Source organism: Bombina bombina, chromosome 2, assembly GCF_027579735.1.
Source record: "Bombina bombina isolate aBomBom1 chromosome 2, aBomBom1.pri, whole genome shotgun sequence".
NCBI classification, from domain to species: Eukaryota; Metazoa; Chordata; class Amphibia; order Anura; family Bombinatoridae; genus Bombina; species Bombina bombina.
The window spans coordinates 222,642,087-222,661,366 of NC_069500.1; the positions used below are offsets into that span (position 1 = coordinate 222,642,087).

Genomic DNA, 19,280 nt, shown 5'->3' on the forward strand with positions numbered 1-19,280 from the left:
TGAGGTAAGTGACAGATGGTCATGGTGGGTCCGGTCAGCTCAGCAGTCAGATTCAGCACACTTTTTTATTAGGATCATCATGATCTCTCCTCCTGGTCTGGGGCACTCCGTGATTGTTAAGCAAGATGTGTTTACAAATTAATTCACTTCAGATTCAGCACGGCCACACACCTGCTCCTGCTGCAATACACTTTTTTATTAGGATCATCATGATCTCTCCTCCTGGTCTGGGGCACTCCATGATTGTTAAGCAAGATGTGTTTACAATTTCATTCACTTCAGTAAATTATGTGATGATCGTGATTTTTTCCTGATCTAAGGGACTTAGTGTGAAGAATCAATTGCATGCCATTTCCAATAGAGCAAATAGTTTTAAAGTTTAACACTACTTGCTCTATGGAAACGCTAATGATTCTTCACCTTCAGTCCCTTTGATCAGGAAAAAATCACGATCATCACATAATTTACTGTAGTGAATGAAATTGTAAACACATCTTGCTTAACAATCATGGAGTGCCCCAGACCAGGAGGAGAGATCATGATGATCCTAATAAAAAGTGTATTGCAGCAGGAGCAGGTGTGTGGCCGTGCTGAATCTGACTGCTGAGCTGAGGGTGTGTAATTGTGTAGCTGCTGCAATAGGCACAAAATACACTGCAGTATCTCCCTTCAGCAACTTGAAAGTATAGAGAATCCTGCAACAATATTTGCATTGTATGCAGGTTGCAGGGCTAGCTCAGCTCTGTGTGTTATGCTGCCAGCGTTCTCCTCTAAACAGTGTAGCACACAGAGCTTCTATGATCTGTCTGTCTTAGTGCTATCTTTTCTCATAGCAATAACGTTATGCTGCCTGCTTTCCACAAATAACTTATAGCAGTGCAGGTTAAAGGTTAGTTCCTCCCTCATTCTCCCAGGGCTCCTCCATAACAGACTTGAGAAGTGAGCAAACTTACAAGGTTAGTAAATGTAAGGCTTTTAGAACTTAAAGACTGTGTGAGTTTCTTAGTTTAGAATAACTCATTTTAGTCAGAGTTAGAAATAACTGTTGTGAGCACCCAGTACAATAAGCTTAATTACAGTTGGTCTCATACCCCATATGTTATCAGGAAATAGTTTGCCTTACTGTTTAGTATTAGCATGAGTAGTATTAGTGTTTCTAAAGTTTGTATTTTAATGAATTATTTTAAATTTACCCTGATAAGTGGAAGGGAGGGGGGGGGGCAGAATATCCTATTTTTCCATAACAGAAAACACATCTGGTATACATTGTTTTTCTTCATCATTAACACTTAATTTTTCTGTTTTTACCAATCAAATTGAGTCCCTTTTTTAGACTAATGTGGTAGTAACTGGTTCTGTTTTCATTTTTCCAGTAATAAAGTTAATGTTTACTGGCTAATCACTAAGTCATTGTCATGTAATTAATTTATATGAGATAACTATCCCATTGGTATTTGCAGATTTGTTTTTTTCTTAAAAAGTCCCAAATATAATGTCAGTGGCATCATTTGTATGTTGTACACAAATGGTGTCTCACTGGCATAAACAAAATGTATATAAATATATATAATATATAATGTATATAAATAGGAGAATGATGGGGACTGTTTAATATACATTGTTATATGTGCTTAGTTTACTCATGAGGGAGTTTTCCAACTATTAAATAAACTCCATATAATAAATGGCATGGGAATTATTTCTAACTGGAAAGCTCTTTATTATTAGTGAAACAAGGCGAGTATTTTTGATTTAGTAAAAATGAATACATACTATGTGAAAGAAATCTGTCTGTGTATGAAGCTCAACAGTTTCTTTTTTATACAGCAATTGTATTATAATAATTCTATATTATATAATGTGTGTGTGAGACTTTGTGTGAGAGAGGCATCATGTGAGTCTGTGTCAGTGTGAGTGTGTGAGAAAAGAGAATGTGAGAGACTGCATGAGAGAGAGTGTGTGAGAGACTGTGTGATAGAGACAGCATGTGAGTCTGTGTCAGTGTGAGTGTGTGAGAAAAGAGAATGTGAGAGACTGCATGAGAGAGAGTGTGTGTGAGACTTTGTGTGAGAGAGGCAGCATGTGAGTCTGTGTCAGTGTGAGTGTGTGAGAAAAGAGAATGTGAGAGACTGCATGAGAGAGAGTGTGTGCGAGACTGTGTGATAGAGACAGCATGTGAGTCTGTGTCAGTGTGAGTGTGTAAGAAAAGAGAATGTGAGAGACTGCATGAGAGAGAGTGTGTGAGAGACTGTGTGTGAGAGAGGCAGCATGTGAGTCTGTGTCAGTGTGAGTGTGTGAGAAAAGAGAATGTGAGAGACTGCATGAGAGAGTGTGTGAGAGACTGTGTGATAGAGGCAGCATGTGAGTCTGTGTCAGTGTGAGTGTGTGAGAAAAGAAAATGTGAGAGACTGCATGAGAGAGAGTGTGTGAGAGACTGTGTGAGAGAGGCAGCATGTGAGTCTGTGTCAGTGTGAGTGTGTGAGAAAAGAGAATGTGAGAGACTGCATGAGAGAGAGTGTGTGAGAGACTGTGTGATAGAGGCAGCATGTGAGTCTGTGTCAGTGTGAGTGTGAGAAAAGAGAATGTGAGAGACTGCATGAGGAGAGAGAGTGTGTGTGAGACTTTGTGTGAGAGAGGCAGCATGTGAGTCTGTGTCAGTGTGAGTGTGTAAGAAAAGAGAATGTGAGAGACTGTGTGATAGAGGCAGCATGTGAGTCTGTGTCAGTGTGAGTGTGTGAGAAAAGAGAATGTGAGAGACTGCATGAGGGAGAGTGTGTGTGAGACTGTGTCAGTGTGAGTGTGTGAGAAAAGAGAATGTGAGAGACTGCATGAGAGAGTGTGTGAGAGACTGTGTGATAGAGGCAGCATGTGAGTCTGTGTCAGTGTGAGTGTGTGAGAAAAGAGAATGTGAGAGACTGCATGAGAGAGAGTGTGTGTGAGACTTTGTGTGAGAGAGGCAGCATGTGAGTCTGTGTCAGTGTGAGTGTGTGAGAAAAGAGAATGTGAGAGACTGCATGAGAGAGAGTGTGTGTGAGACTTTGTGTGAGAGAGGCAGCATGTGAGTCTGTGTCAGTGTGAGTGTGTGTGAAAAGAGAATGTGAGAGACTGCATGAGAGAGAGAGTGTGTGTGAGACTGTGTGATAGAGACAGCATGTGAGTCTGTGTCAGTGTGAGTGTGTAAGAAAAGAGAATGTGAGAGACTGCATGAGAGAGAGTGTGTGAGAGACTGTGTGTGAGAGAGGCAGCATGTGAGTCTGTGTCAGTGTGAGTGTGTGAGAAAAGAGAATGTGAGAGACTGCATGAGAGAGTGTGTGAGAGACTGTGTGATAGAGGCAGCATGTGAGTCTGTGTCAGTGTGAGTGTGTGAGAAAAGAGAATGTGAGAGACTGCATGAGAGAGAGTGTGTGAGAGACTGTGTGAGAGAGGCAGCATGTGAGTCTGTGTCAGTGTGAGTGTGTGAGAAAAGAGAATGTGAGAGACTGCATGAGAGAGAGTGTGTGAGAGACTGTGTGATAGAGGCAGCATGTGAGTCTGTGTCAGTGTGAGTGTGAGAAAAGAGAATGTGAGAGACTGCATGAGGAGAGAGAGTGTGTGTGAGACTTTGTGTGAGAGAGGCAGCATGTGAGTCTGTGTCAGTGTGAGTGTGTAAGAAAAGAGAATGTGAGAGACTGTGTGATAGAGGCAGCATGTGAGTCTGTGTCAGTGTGAGTGTGTGAGAAAAGAGAATGTGAGAGACTGCATGAGGGAGAGTGTGTGTGAGACTGTGTCAGTGTGAGTGTGTGAGAAAAGAGAATGTGAGAGACTGCATGAGAGAGTGTGTGAGAGACTGTGTGATAGAGGCAGCATGTGAGTCTGTGTCAGTGTGAGTGTGTGAGAAAAGAGAATGTGAGAGACTGCATGAGAGAGAGTGTGTGTGAGACTTTGTGTGAGAGAGGCAGCATGTGAGTCTGTGTCAGTGTGAGTGTGTGAGAAAAGAGAATGTGAGAGACTGCATGAGAGAGTGTGTGTGAGACTTTGTGTGAGAGAGGCAGCATGTGAGTCTGTGTCAGTGTGAGTGTGTGAGAGACTGTGTGATAGAGGCAGCATGTGAGTCTGTGTCAGTGTGAGTGTGTGAGAAAAGAGAATGTGAGAGACTGCATGAGAGAGAGTGTGTGTGAGACTTTGTGTGAGAGAGGCAGCATGTGAGTCTGTGTCAGTGTGAGTGTGTGAGAAAAGAGAATGTGAGAGACTGCATGAGAGAGTGTGTGAGAGACTGTGTGATAGAGGCAGCATGTGAGTCTGTGTCAATGTGAGTGTGTGAGAAAAGAGAATGTGAGAGACTGTGTGAGAGAGGCAGCATGTGAGTCTGTGTCAGTGTGAGTGTGTGAGAATAGAGAATGTGAGAGACTGCATGAGAGAGAGTGTGTGAGAGACTGTGTGATAGAGGCAGCATGTGAGTCTGTGTCAGTGTGAGTGTGTGAGAAAAGAGAATGTGAGAGACTGCATGAGAGAGAGTGTGTGTGAGAGACTGTGTGATAGAGGCAGCATGTGAGTCTGTGTCAGTGTGAGTGTGTGAGAAAAGAGAATGTGAGAGACTGCATGAGAGAGAGTGTGTGAGAGACTGTGTGAGAGAGCAGCATGTGAGTCTGTGTCAGTGTGAGTGTGTAAGAAAAGAGAATGTGAGAGACTGCATGAGAGAGTGTGTGAGAGACTGTGTGATAGAGGCAGCATGTGAGTCTGTGTCAGTGTGAGTGTGTGAGAAAAGAGAATGTGAGAGACTGCATGAGGAGAGAGAGTGTGTGTGAGACTTTGTGTGAGAGAGGCAGCATGTGAGTCTGTGTCAGTGTGAGTGTGTGAGAAAAGAGAATGTGAGAGACTGCATGAGAGAGAGTGTGTGAGAGACTGTGTGATAGAGACAGCATGTGAGTCTGTGTCAGTGTGAGTGTGTGAGAAAAGAGAATGTGAGAGACTGCATGAGAGAGAGTGTGTGACAGAGGCAGCATGTGAGTCTGTGTCAATGTGAGTGTGTGAGAAAAGAGAATGTGAGAGACTGCATGAGAGAGTGTGTGAGAGACTGTGTGATAGAGGCAGCATGTGAGTCTGTGTCAGTGTGAGTGTGTGAGAAAAGAGAATGTGAGAGACTGCATGAGAGAGAGTGTGTGAGAGACTGTGTGATAGAGACAGCATGTGAGTCTGTGTCAGTGTGAGTGTGTGAGAAAAGAGAATGTGAGAGACTGCATGAGAGAGAGTGTGTGTGAGACTTTGTGTGAGAGAGGCAGCATGTGAGTCTGTGTCAGTGTGAGTGTGTGAGAAAAGAGAATGTGAGAGACTGCATGAGAGAGTGTGTGAGAGACTGTGTGATAGAGGCAGCATGTGAGTCTGTGTCAGTGTGAGTGTGTGAGAAAAGAGAATGTGAGAGACTGCATGAGGGAGAGTGTGTGTGAGACTGTGTCAGTGTGAGTGTGTGAGAATAGAGAATGTGAGAGACTGCATGAGAGAGAGTGTGTGAGAGACTGTGTGATAGAGGCAGCATGTGAGTCTGTGTCAGTGTGAGTGTGTGAGAAAAGAGAATGTGAGAGACTGCATGAGAGAGAGAGTGTGTGAGAGACTGTGTGATAGAGGCAGCATGTGAGTCTGTGTCAGTGTGAGTGTGTGAGAAAAGAGAATGTGAGAGACTGTGTGATAGAGGCAGCATGTGAGTCTGTGTCAGTGTGAGTGTGTGAGAATAGAGAATGTGAGAGACTGCATGAGAGAGAGTGTGTGTGAGACTTTGTGTGAGAGAGGCATCATGTGAGTCTGTGTCAGTGTGAGTGTGTGAGAAAAGAGAATGTGAGAGACTGCATGAGGAGAGAGAGTGTGTGAGAGACTGTGTGAGAGAGGCAGCATGTGAGTCTGTGTCAGTGTGAGTGTGTGAGAAAAGAGAATGTGAGAGACTGCATGAGAGAGAGTGTGTGAGAGACTGTGTGATAGAGGCAGCATGTGAGTCTGTGTCAGTGTGAGTGTGTGAGAAAAGAGAATGTGAGAGACTGCATGAGAGAGAGTGTGTGAGAGACTGTGTGAGAGAGCAGCATGTGAGTCTGTGTCAGTGTGAGTGTGTGAGAAAAGAGAATGTGAGAGACTGCATGAGAGAGAGTGTGTGAGAGACTGTGTGATAGAGGCAGCATGTGAGTCTGTGTCAGTGTGAGTGTGTAAGAAAAGAGAATGTGAGAGACTGCATGAGAGAGTGTGTGAGAGACTGTGTGAGAGAGGCAGCATGTGAGTCTGTGTCAGTGTGAGTGTGTGAGAAAAGAGAATGTGAGAGACTGCATGAGAGAGAGTGTGTGAGAGACTGTGTGATAGAGGCAGCATGTGAGTCTGTGTCAGTGTGAGTGTGTGAGAAAAGAGAATGTGAGAGACTGCATGAGAGAGTGTGTGAGAGACTGTGTGATAGAGGAAGCATGTGAGTCTGTGTCAGTGTGAGTGTGTGAGAAAAGAGAATGTGAGAGACTGCATGAGAGAGAGTGTGTGAGAGACTGTGTGATAGAGGCAGCATGTGAGTCTGTGTCAGTGTGAGTGTGTGAGAAAAGAGAATGTGAGAGACTGCATGAGAGAGTGTGTGAGAGACTGTGTGATAGAGGCAGCATGTGAGTCTGTGTCAGTGTGAGTGTGTGAGAAAAGAGAATGTGAGAGAATGCACGAGAGAGAGTGTGTGAGAGACTGTGTGATAGAGGCAGCATGTGAGTCTGTGTCAGTGTGAGTGTGTGAGAAAAGAGAATGTGAGAGACTGCATGAGGGAGAGTGTGTGAGAGACTTAGTATGAAAGAGAGGGAAAAGGAATACCTGAGAGAGAGGGAGAGTGTTAGAAAGTTGAGGAAAGGGGGAGAGAAACAGTGTGAGAGAGTGTAGGAGAATCTAAGAGAGAGGAGGAGAGAGACAGGTGGAGGGTTTGAGAGAGGGTTTGAGAGTTCTTCCTTTTCATGTAATTAAGATCTTTAAATTCAGTAATTTCTATCTCTCTGACCTTGAAATTCAACCTGCTGGCTTTTTGAGGCTAACTCAGCTATATAGCTGTCTTTGATTTGCTATAATTGACAGAAACTACAATTAAAGACAGATATGTAGCATGGTTATCCCTGAAAAAGCCACTGGGGTGCATTGCAATTTCTGAGAGTAGGAAATTACATATTTTCTGGGCTAAATTACATGCATAGGGAGCAAAATAAAAAAATGAAAATATCTTTGCATGTAATTTAGCTCTGCAAATTCAGTAATTTCTAACTATTAGACCTTAAAATGCACACTGCAGCTTTTTCAAGGCTAACCCTGATACATAACTAACTTTAAATTGTTTTAATTAGCACAAACTATAATTAAAAACATGTATGTATTAGTATTAGCCTTGAAGAAGCCAGCACAGTGTATTTTAAGGTCTGACAGTAATACATTTATTTAGCTCCCTTGATGTGTAATTTAGCTCTGCCTCTGCACATTTAGTAAATTCTAACTCTCAGAATTCCACTCTACTGGCTTTTTTTTAAGAATAACTCTGCTACATAGATGTCTTTAATGTGCTTGAATTTACAGAAACTACAATTAAAGACAGTCATGTAGCATGGTTAGCCTTGAACAGCCAGCAGGTTGAATTTTAAGGTATTAGAGTTAGAAATCACCACATTTGCAGAGCTAAATCCTGCCATCATGAGGCAAATCAATTATAACGGCTCACTGTGTGCACTGTCACCCTTTCTAAATCTACTCTGTATATAATAATTTAATAAACAGTTTAATAAATGAATATGTACAGGCTAAGAGTTAGTCTAGTGACAGTGAAAGTTGAAAGTACCAAGGCTGTTATAAGACTACTTAATGACAGTGGAAGGTTTAAGGAAACAAAAACACAAAATATTTATAATAATAAACACATTTCCTTAAGTAAGCGCTAAAATGCCCAAACAGCAGTATTTTAATTGGGAAAATTCAGGTGTACTTATATTAATGCCAACTACAGACTTTGCTGCTGCCCAGCATATATAGTAGTGTGTTTTATAATGTGAGAGGCTCAGCTGTTCCGAGGTGCATAAATATTAGTGCCAATTACAGTCCTTGCTGCTCAGTATAAGGCTTTATCGGGTTCATATATATGTTTCTCGGGTGTATCGTAGCGACTGCCTCACCAGTCTCTGAACTCACTGCACGTCACTGGGTCATGCCACAGATATTCTATGGGGTTTAAGATCTGGGCTCTGACTAGGCCATGCAAGGACATTCACCTTTATCTCCTTCAACCACTGTGTGGTAATTTCTGCTGTGTGCTTTGGGTCATTGTAAGGTAAACCTCCTTCCCATTGAGAACTTCCTGGCAGAGGGCAGCAGATTTTCCTCAAGAATTTGAGAGTATTTTGCCCCATCCATTATTCCTTCTATCCTGACAAGTGCTCCAGTGCCTGCTGCAGAGAAACACCCCCATCACAGGATATTAAACCTTATAGCTTTTTAAAATATTTATATGATCATTTTTTTAAGATAGTGTATATATGAGTGTTACACTTTATTTTAATGTATTTATGTTGTGTTTGGTGCAACTTTGTATTTAGCCATAACCCTTCCTTTACACTAGGACTTCAGTCACGCTAACCTGACGAGCGCAAATTTAGTTTGCACTTGTGCGGTTGTGTTTACTTTTAACTTGTAATATTTGCAAGTTAGCACAGACGCGATATAAATAGCGTGCCACTTGTAATTTACCCCATATACTGTATAGAAATAAATATATATATATACACACTTTTAAACTCTTCCTAGTCAAATACCTTGAAACATGCAATATAATGTTTATACATTTCAATGTGTTTCAATGTGTTTTTAATAGAAATACTTTAAATTCCTGTATTCGTCACATAGAATTTTTTTTTATTTCTATATAAATATTGCTTTATATACAGGTATTCTATAGATATATAGTTATAGATATTTATGTAACAAAAAAAATATCAGAAATTTATATTTAAAGATAAAAAGAACATTTTTTCTGTGTGAAGAACATTGGAATGTAAAGTATTTCTAACACCTTCAGCTTTAGAGCAGTTGACCTAACATGCGGCTAGATTTGGAGTTTTGTCGGTAACGACCCGAAAAACTAACGCCGGCTTTTTTCTGGCCGCACCATAAAAATAACTCTGGTATTGAGAGTCCACATAAAGGCTGCGTTAGGCTCCAAAAAAGGAGCGTAGAGCATTTTTAACGCAGCTTCAACTCTCGATACCAGAGTTGCTTACGGACGCGGCCAGCCTCAAAAACGTGCTCGTGCACGATTCCCCCATAGGAAACAATGGGGCTGTTTGAGCTGAAAAAAACCCAAACACCTGCAAAAAAGCCGCGTTCAGCTCCTAACGCAGCCCCATTGTTTGCTATGCGATAACCCTTCCTACGTCTGCACTTAACACTCTAACATGTACCCGAGTCTAAACACCCCTAACCTTACACTTATTAACCCCTAATCTGCCGCCCCCGCTATCGCTGACCCCTGCATATTATTATTAACCCCTAATCTGCCGCTCCGTAAACCGCCGCTACTTACATTATCCTTATGTACCCCTAATCTGCTGCCCTAACATCGCCGACCCCTATATTATATTTATTAACCCCTAATCTGCCCCCCACAACGTCACCTCCGCCTGCCTACACTTATTAACCCCTAATCTGCCGACCGGACCTGAGCGCTACTATAATAAAGTTATTAACCCCTAATCCGCCTCACTAACCCTATCATAAATAGTATTAACCCCTAATCTGCCCTCCCTAACATCGCCGACACCTAACTTCAAACATTAACCCCTAATCTGCCGACTGGAGCTCACCGCTATTCTAATAAATGTATTAACCCCTAAAGCTAAGTCTAACCCTAACACTAACACCCCCCTAAGTTAAATATAATTTAAATCTAACGAAATTTATTAACTCTTATTAAATAAATTATTCCTATTTAAAGCTAAATACTTACCTGTAAAATAAATCCTAATATAGCTACAATATAAATTATAATTATATTATAGCTATTTTAGGATTAATATTTATTTTACAGGTAACTTTGTATTTATTTTAACCAGGTACAATAGCTATTAAATAGTTAAGAACTATTTAATAGCTAAAATAGTTAAAATAATTACAAATTTACCTGTAAAAGAAATCCTAACCTAAGTTACAATTAAAACTAACACTAGACTATCAATAAATTAATTAAATAAACTACCTACAATTACCTACAATTAACCTAACACTACACTATCAATAAATTAATTAAATACAATTGCTACAAATAAATACAATTAAATAAACTAGCTAAAGTACAAAAAATAAAAAAGAACTAAGTTACAAAAAATAAAAAAATATTTACAAACATAAGAAAAATATTACAACAATTTTAAACTAATTACACCTACTCTAAGCCCCCTAATAAAATAACAAAGCCCCCCAAAATAAAAAAAATGCCCTACCCTATTCTAAATTACTAAAGTTCAAAGCTCTTTTACCTTACCAGCCCTGAACAGGGCCCTTTGCGGGGCATGCCCCAAGAAATACAGCTCTTTTGCCTGTAAAAAAAAAACATACAATACCCAAGCCCCCCAACATTACAACCCACCACCCACATACCCCTAATCTAACCCAAACTCCGTTAAATAAACCTAACACTAAGCCCTTGAAGATCATCCTACCTTGTCTTCACCTCACCGGGTATCACACCGATCCGTCCAGAAGAGCTCCTCCGATGTCCTGATCCAAGCCCAAGCGGGGGGCTGAAGAGGTCCATGATCCGGCTGAAGTCTTCATCCAAGCGGGGCAGAAGAGGTCTTCCATCCGATTGAAGTCTTCATCCAAGCGGCATCCATCCGGAGCGAAGCGGCAGCATCCTGAAGACCTCCACCGCTGAACATCCATCCTGGCCGACGACTGAACGACGAATGACGGTTCCTTTAAATGACGTCATCCAAGATGGCGTCCCTCGAATTCCGATTGGCTGATAGGATTCTATCAGCCAATCGGAATTAAGGTAGGAATATTCTGATTGGCTGATGGAATCAGCCAATCAGAATCAAGTTCAATCCGATTGGCTGATCCAATCAGCCAATCAGATTGAGCTTGCATTCTATTGGCTGATTGGAACAGCCAATAGAATGCAAGCTCAATCTGATTGGCTGATTGAATCAGCCAATCGGATTGAACTTGATTCTGATTGGCTGATTCCATCAGCCAATCAGAATATTCCTACCTTAATTCCGATTGGCTGATAGAATCCTATCAGCCAATCGGAATTCAAGGGACGCCATCTTGGATGATGTCATTTAAAGGAACCGTCATTCGTCGTTCAGTCGTCGGCCAGGATGGATGTTCCGCGGTGGAGGTCTTCAGGATGCTGCCGCTTCGCTCCGGATGGATGCCGCTTGGATGAAGACTTCAATCGGATGGAAGACCTCTTCTGCCCCGCTTGGATGAAGACTTCAGCCGGATCATGGACCTCTTCAGCCCCCCGCTTGGGCTTGGATCAGGACATCGGAGGAGCTCTTCTGGACGGATCGGTGTGATACCCGGTGAGGTGAAGACAAGGTAGGATGATCTTCAGGGGCTTAGTGTTAGGTTTATTTAACGGGGGTTTGGGTTAGATTAGGGGTATGTGGGTGGTGGGTTGTAATGTTGGGGGGCTTGGGTATTGTATGTTTTTTTTTCAGGCAAAAGAGCTGTATTTCTTGGGGCATGCCCCGCAAAGGGCTCTGTTCAGGGCTGGTAAGGTAAAAGAGCTTTGAACTTTAGTAATTTAGAATAGGGTAGGGCATTTTTTATTTTGGGGGGCTTTGTTATTTTATTAGGGGGCTTAGAGTAGGTGTAATTAGTTTAAAATTGTTGTAATATTTTTCTTATGTTTGTAAATATTTTTTTATTTTTTGTAACTTAGTTCTTTTTTATTTTTTGTACTTTAGCTAGTTTATTTAATTGTATTTATTTGTAGCAATTGTATTTAATTAATTTATTGATAGTGTAGTGTTAGGTTAATTGTAGATAATTGTAGGTAGTTTATTTAATTAATTTATTGATAGTCTAGTGTTAGGTTTAATTGTAACTTAGGTTAGGATTTCTTTTACAGGTAAATTTGTAATTATTTTAAATATTTTAGCTATTAAATAGTTCTTAACTATTTAATAGCTATTGTACCTGGTTAAAATAAATACAAAGTTACCTGTAAAATAAATATAAATCCTAAAATAGCTATAATATAATTATAATTTATATTGTAGCTATATTAGGATTTATTTTACAGGTAAGTATTTAGCTTTAAATAGGAATAATTTATTTAATAAGAGTTAATTAATTTCGTTAGATTTAAATTATATTTAATTTAGGGGGGTGTTAGTGTTAGGGTTAGACTTAGCTTTAGGGGTTAATACATTTATTAGAATAGCGGTGAGCTCCGGTCGGCAGATTAGGGGTTAATAATTGAAGTTAGGTGTCGGCGATGTTAGGGAGGGCAGATTAGGGGTTAATACTATTTATTATAGGGTTAGTGAGGCGGATTAGGGGTTAATAACTTTATTATAGTAGCGCTCAGGTCCGGTCGGCAGATTAGGGGTTAATAAGTGTAGGCAGGTGGAGGCGACGTTGAGGGGGGCTGATTAGGGGTTAATAAATATAATATAGGGGTCGGCGGTGTTAGGGGCAGCAGATTAGGGGTACATAAGGATAACGTAGGTGGCGGCGCTTTGCGGTCGGCAGATTAGGGGTTAATAAGTGTAGGTAGGTGGAGGCGACGTTGTGGGGGGCAGCTTAGGGGTTAATAAATATAATACAGGGGTCGGCGGTGTTAGGGGCAGCAGATTAGGGGTACATAAGGATAACGTAGGTGGCGGTCGGCAGATTAGGGGTTAAAAATTTTTATTCGAGTGTCGGCGATGTGGGGGGACCTCGGTTTAGGGGTACATAGGTAGTTTATGGGTGTTAGTGTACTTTAGAGTACAGTAGTTAAGAGCTTTATAAACCGACGTTAGCCCAGAAAGCTCTTAACTACTGACTTTTTTCCTGTGGCTGGAGTTTTGTCGTTAGATGTCTAACGCTCACTTCAGAAACGACTCTAAATACCGGAGTTAGAAAGATCCCATTGAAAAGATAGGATACGCAATTGACGTAAGGGGATCTGCGGTATGGAAAAGTCACGGCTGAAAAGTGAGCGTTAGACCCTATTTTGAGTGACTCCAAATACCGGCGGTAGCCTAAAACCAGCGTTAGGAGCCTCTAACGCTGGTTTTCACGGCTAACACCAAACTCCAAATCTAGGTCATGGTGTGATAACAGTGCGCTCGTAGAATTCTGGAAGAGGGTAGGGTGGTTGAGGTACCCTAAATCCTGAAGTTAGTGCGCCTCGATCTTTCAATCATGAGCTAACTTTTAACTTTCAACTTGTAAAACGCGAGCTAACCTGTCTGCAACAAATTTTTGCTTTGAACTCAGCGCAAGAGCAAAAAAGTTATTTAGCGTGACACTTGTAATCTGGCCTTAATAAGGAGCCTACATTAACCCCTTAACGACCAAGGACGTACGCCACACGTCCTCAAAAAAAAGTCAGTTAATGACCGAGGACGTGTGGCGTACGTCCTTGGTCTGGAAAGCAGCTGGAAGCGATCCTGCTCGCTTCCAGCTGCTTTCCGGTTATTGCAGTGATGCCTCGATATGGAGGCATCCTGCAATAACCCCCCTTGGCCATCCGATGCAGAGAGAGCCACTCTGTGGCCCTCTCTGCACTGGACATCGGTGGCCGGTATCGTTGGTGGGTGGGAGCAAGTCTGGGAGGCGGGTGGGCGGCCATTGGTGTGCCGGATTAAGGGGAGGGGGGCGGGATCGGGGGCGGGACATGCGGGGGCGCGCACAGGGGGCGGCGGGCGGGCGTGTGCATGGGGTGGGAGCGGGAGGGAACCGCTACACTGCAGCAAAAGTTAAGTTAAGAATAGTAAAAAAAAAAAAACATTTAACTAAATAAATTATGATCTAAGGGTTCTGGAAGGGGTGAGGGGTTGGTCTGGGGGGGGGGGAGCTACACTACAGAAAAGGGCTATGAAAAAACGAATAAACATACTTTTGTTACTAAACTGGGTACTGGCAGACAGCTGCCAGTACCCAAGATGGCGCCCATTAAGGCAGAGGGGGTGGGTTAGAAAGCTGTTTGGTGGGGGATCAGTGAGGTTGGGGGCTAAGGGGGGATCCTACACAGCAGCATATGTAAATATGCCAAAAAAAAAAAAAAAGCCCCAATATAGCTTTTATTTTAGTACTGGCAGAGTTTCTGCCAGTACTTAAGATGGCGGGGACAATTGTGGGGTGGGGGAGGGAATAGAGCTGTTTGGGAGGGATCAGGGGGTCTGATGTTTTAGGTGGGAGGCTGAGCTCTAAACTAAAGCTAAAATTAACCCTGCAAGCTCCCTACAAGCTACATAATTAACCCCATCACTGCTAGCCATAATACACGTGTGATGCGCAGCGGCATTTGGCGGCCTTCTGATTACCACAAAGCAACGCCAAAGCCATATATGTCTGCTATTTCTGAATAAAGGGGATCCCAGAGAAGCATTTACAACCATTTGTGCCATAATTGAACAAGCTGTTTGTAAATGATTTCAGTGAGAAACCTAAAATTGTGAAAAATGTAACGTTTTTTTTTATTTGATCGCATTTGGCGGTGAAATGGTGGCATGAAATATACCAAAATGGGCCTAGATCAATACTTGGGGTTGTCTACTACACTATACTAAAGCTAAAATTGCCCCTAAAAGCTCCCTACATGCTCCCTAATTAACCCCTTCACTGCTGGGCATAATACACGTGTAGTGCGCAGTGGCATTTAGCAGCCTTCTAATTACCAAAAAGCAACGCCAAAGCCATATATGTCTGCTATTTCTGAACAAAGGGGATCCCAGAGATTAATTTAAAATAATTTAAGCCATAATTGCACAAGCTGTTTGTAAATAATTTCAGTGAGAAACCAAAAGTTTGTGAAAAAATTAGTGAAAAAGTGAACATTTTTTTGTATTTAATCGCATTTGGCGGTGAAATGGTGGCATGAAATATACCAAAATGGGCCTAGATCAATACTTTGGGATGTCTACTAAAAAAAAATATATACATGTCAAGGGATATTCAGAGATTCCTGAAAGATATTAGTGTTCTAATGTAACTAGCACTAATTTTGAAAAATAATGGTTTGGAAATAGCAAAGTGCTACTTGTATTTATGGCCCTATAACTTATAAAAAAAAGCAAAGAAGATGTAAACATTGGGTATTTCTAAACTCAGGACAAAATTTAGAAACTATTTAGCATGGGTGTTTTTTGGTGGATGTAGATGTGTAACAGATTTTGGGGGTCAAAGTTAGAAAAAGTGTGTTTTTTTCAATTTTTTCCTCATATTTTATAATTTTTTTTATAGTAAATTATAAGATATGATGAAAATAATGGTATCTTTAGAAAGTCCATTTAATGGGGAGAAAAACGGTATATAATATGTGTGGGTACAGTAAATGAGTAAGAGGAAAATTACAGCTAAACACAAACACCGCAGAAATGTAAAAATAGCCTTGGTCCCAAACGGACAAAAAATGGAAAAGTGCTGTGGTCATTAAGGGGTTAAAGAGACACTGAACCCAAAAAAATTTCTTTCCTGATTCAAATAGAGCATGTAATTTTAAGCAACTTTCTAATTTACTCCTATTATCAATTTTTCTTTGTTCTCTTGCTATCTTTATTTGAAAAAGAAGACATCTAAACAGAACCCTGGACAGCACTTGTTGATTGGTGGGTGAATTTATCCACCAATCAGCAAGAACAACCCAGGTTGGCAAATGGCATGTAAACTTACCTTCTTGCTTTTCAAATAAAGATACCAAGAGAATGAAAACATTTTGATAATAGGAGTAAATTAGAAAGTTGCTTAAAATTGCATGCTCTATCTGATTTAAAAAAAAAGAAAAAATTTGGGTTTAGTGTCCCTTTAATTGATAAAAATAATAAAAAAAATAAAAATACACAAAAGAGACAGTGTGCTGTAAAGTTTTTTTCCCCTTACTGTTTTTCTAGTGACTTGTTTTATACCAGCTGCAAAGTTTAAAATGTATGCTAAATTTCTCCTTTAGGTATATTTTGTATGGGAAATATCTGTGTTTGCTAATTGAAACCACGGTTCAAGCCACAGCAATTTAAATGGGCTGAGTTATTAGAATAATAACTCCTCACATATGGACACTATTAATAATCAGACAAGTTCATGCAACAAATATACAGGGAGTGCAGAATTATTAGGCAAGTTGTATTTATGAGGATTAATTTTATTATTGAACAACAACCATGTTCTCAATGAACCCAAAAAACTAATTAATATCAAAGCTGAATATTTTTGGAAGTAGTTTTTAGTTTGTTTTTAGTTTTAGCTATTTTAGGGGGATATCTGTGTGTGCAGGTGACTATTACTGTGCATAATTATTAGGCAACTTAACAAAAAACAAATATATACCCATTTCAATTATTTATTTTTACCAGTGAAACCAATATAACATCTCAACATTCACAAATATACATTTCTGACATTCAAAAACAAAACAAAAACAAATTAGTGACCAATATAGCCACCTTTCTTTGCAAGGACACTCAAAAGCCTGCCATCCATGGATTCTGTCAGTGTTTTGATCTGTTCACCATCAACATTGCTTGCAGCAGCAACCACAGCCTCCCAGACACTGTTCAGAGAGGTGTACTGTTTTCCCTCCTTGTAAATCTCACATTTGATGATGGACCACAGGTTCTCAATGGGGTTCAGATCAGGTGAACAAGGAGGCCATGTCATTAGATTTTCTTCTTTTATACCCTTTCTTGCCAGCCACGTTGTGGAGTACTTGGACGCGTGTGATGGAGCATTGTCCTGCATGAAAATCATGTTTTTCTTGAAGGATGCAGACTTCCTGTACCACTGCTTGAAGAAAAGGCCCCACAAGCTCATCTTTGATGATACCAGCCCAAACCAGTACTCCACCTCCACCTTGCTGGTGTCTGAGTCGGACTGGAGATCTCTGCCCTTTACCAATCCAGCCACGGGCCCATCCATCTGGCCCATCAAGACTCACTCTCATTTCATCAGTCCATAAAACCTTAGAAAAATCAGTCTTGAGATATTTCTTGGCCCAGTCTTGACGTTTCAGCTTGTGTGTCTTGTTCAGTGGTGGTCGTCTTTCAGCCTTTCTTACCTTGGCCATGTCTCTGAGTATTGCACACCTTGTGCTTTTGGGCACTCCAGTGATGTTGCAGCTCTGAAATATGGCCAAACTGGTGGCAAGTGGCATCTTGGCAGCTGCACACTTGACTTTTCTCAGTTCATGGGCAGTTATTTTGCGCCTTGGTTTTTCCACACGCTTCTTGCGACCCTGTTGATTATTTTGAATGAAACGCTTGATTGTTTGATGAACACGCTTCAGAAGCTTTGCAATTTTAAGAGTGCTGCACCCCTCTGCAAGATATCTCACTAGGTATTTGACATCAGAAGATTAAACAGATATATACATGTTAGCTTTCAGCGTACTTACTTCATGCCGCTGAAAAGCATTCAGGAACTGACGTCACTACCCCTAGAGGGCAGCAATAACAGAGAAGAAAAAAAAAATCGAGATAAGAAAAGAATAGTTTGGAGGAATATATAAAAGGAAATGGTAGAGGCGGTGAGAGGAGGGAGTAGGAGAGAGAAGAAAAAAAAAAAACGGGGGAGGGGAGGGAGAGAGGGAAAGGGATCTCCCGAGGGAGCTAACCTATTCCGGGCAGCTTACAGCTCTTTACCTTCCCAGGTTAATGTCATCATTTCATGGGTGGCCAGCCTCCCTGTCTTGAGAAAGTGGTATCGCTCTAGTTTGAGTAAATCTTCAACCTTACTCCTCCATTCAGGTACAGTAGGAGTCCGGGTGCTTTTCCAATGCACTGGGATAAGTCCTTTCGCACTGTTTAGCATCAGGAGAAAAAGCAAATGTCTGTCCAGTCCCACTATTTTGGGAAGCTCATGATAGATCAGATGCGCCGGATTGGGGGGTATTATGATTTTGAGGATTTTGCTCATTTCTCCCAGCACTCCCTCCCAGAAAGGTCTTATCTGTGGGCATGTCCACCATATATGTAGATAGGAGCCCTCTCCTCCGCAGCCCCTCCAGCATCCCCCGCCCGTGTGAGGGTAGATTTTTCTCAATCTCTGGGGTGTCAAGTACCATCTACTGATGAATTTGTAGTGCATTTCCTGGATTCTCGCGGATATGGAGGCTTTCCTGGATTTTTTAAAGATTTTCATCCATTCCCCGTCTGGTATTTCCATCCCCAGTTCTGCTTGCCATCTAGTGGCATACTCTGGAAGGATGGAGCCCCCCTTGCCCAGCAGTAGCTGATATAAGTGTGAGATGAGGTGTGTTGGTGTTTGTTGCATAATGCACACTCGAATGATGTTCTGTGTCTAGTCAGTGCGCCTCGATCCTTACATGTGTTGAAATAATGTGTAATCTGCGCCACTCTGTACCACGACGCAAAGGCCGTCTGATCCCAGTCGGCCAATTCCGCCTGTGTCTTAAGGTTATTCTGCTGTAAAGCGTTGGAGAAGGCTATGTCAGCAAGAGCCTGAGTCTCTCCCACCGCGCGCTTTGGAAGCTCAATTCCCTGATCAGGGTTTTCCCATATCGGGATGTTTGGTGATGTGGGTGTGGAGACATAAGCCCCCTCCTCCAGAATCCTATCCCACACCTTAAATGTGTCACTCAACAGTGGGTACATCGCGATATGCTCCGGTCGGTTTTTAATTGTGATCCAGGCCAGTGAGCCAACATTCCTACGCTGCAGGATTTCGTTGTCAACTTGGACCCATAATTTGTCGCGAGAGTTACGGTTCCATTCCACAATCCTCTGTAGGAATATGGCTCTTTGATATTCTCTCAAGAGCGGAACCCCCAGACCTCCCCTATCCCTAGGCATGAATATAGTGGACCTTTTAATCCTGGGCCTGATACCATTCCAAATGTACATTTCAATGCCTGTTTGGATTTGTTGGAGATAATGAGAGGCCGAATTCGCCGGGATAGTTTGCATAATGTAGAGGATTCTTGGTAAGACATTCATCTTAACTATTCCTATTCTCCGAATCCATGATATGGTTTCTTCTTCCAATTAGAGAGATCCCTGAGGATTTCTTCGCAAATTTTTTTATAATTCAGGTCGATTATTTCTTGAGGGTTAGTTGAAACCATGATACCCAAGTATTTTATGTTGTGGCTA

General features: G+C 41.5%; 1 long non-coding RNA gene across 1 annotated transcript in view; it reads left to right on the forward strand.

Annotated features, from left to right (window-relative positions):
* The first annotated feature begins 853 nt into the window (after window positions 1-853).
* Window positions 854-19,280, forward strand: part of LOC128647732 (uncharacterized) — a 42,579-nt gene continuing 24,152 nt past the window's right edge. The window contains exon 1 of the long non-coding RNA XR_008400393.1: window positions 854-956. This is a non-coding gene — a long non-coding RNA (uncharacterized LOC128647732). The remainder of the gene's footprint in view (window positions 957-19,280) is intronic.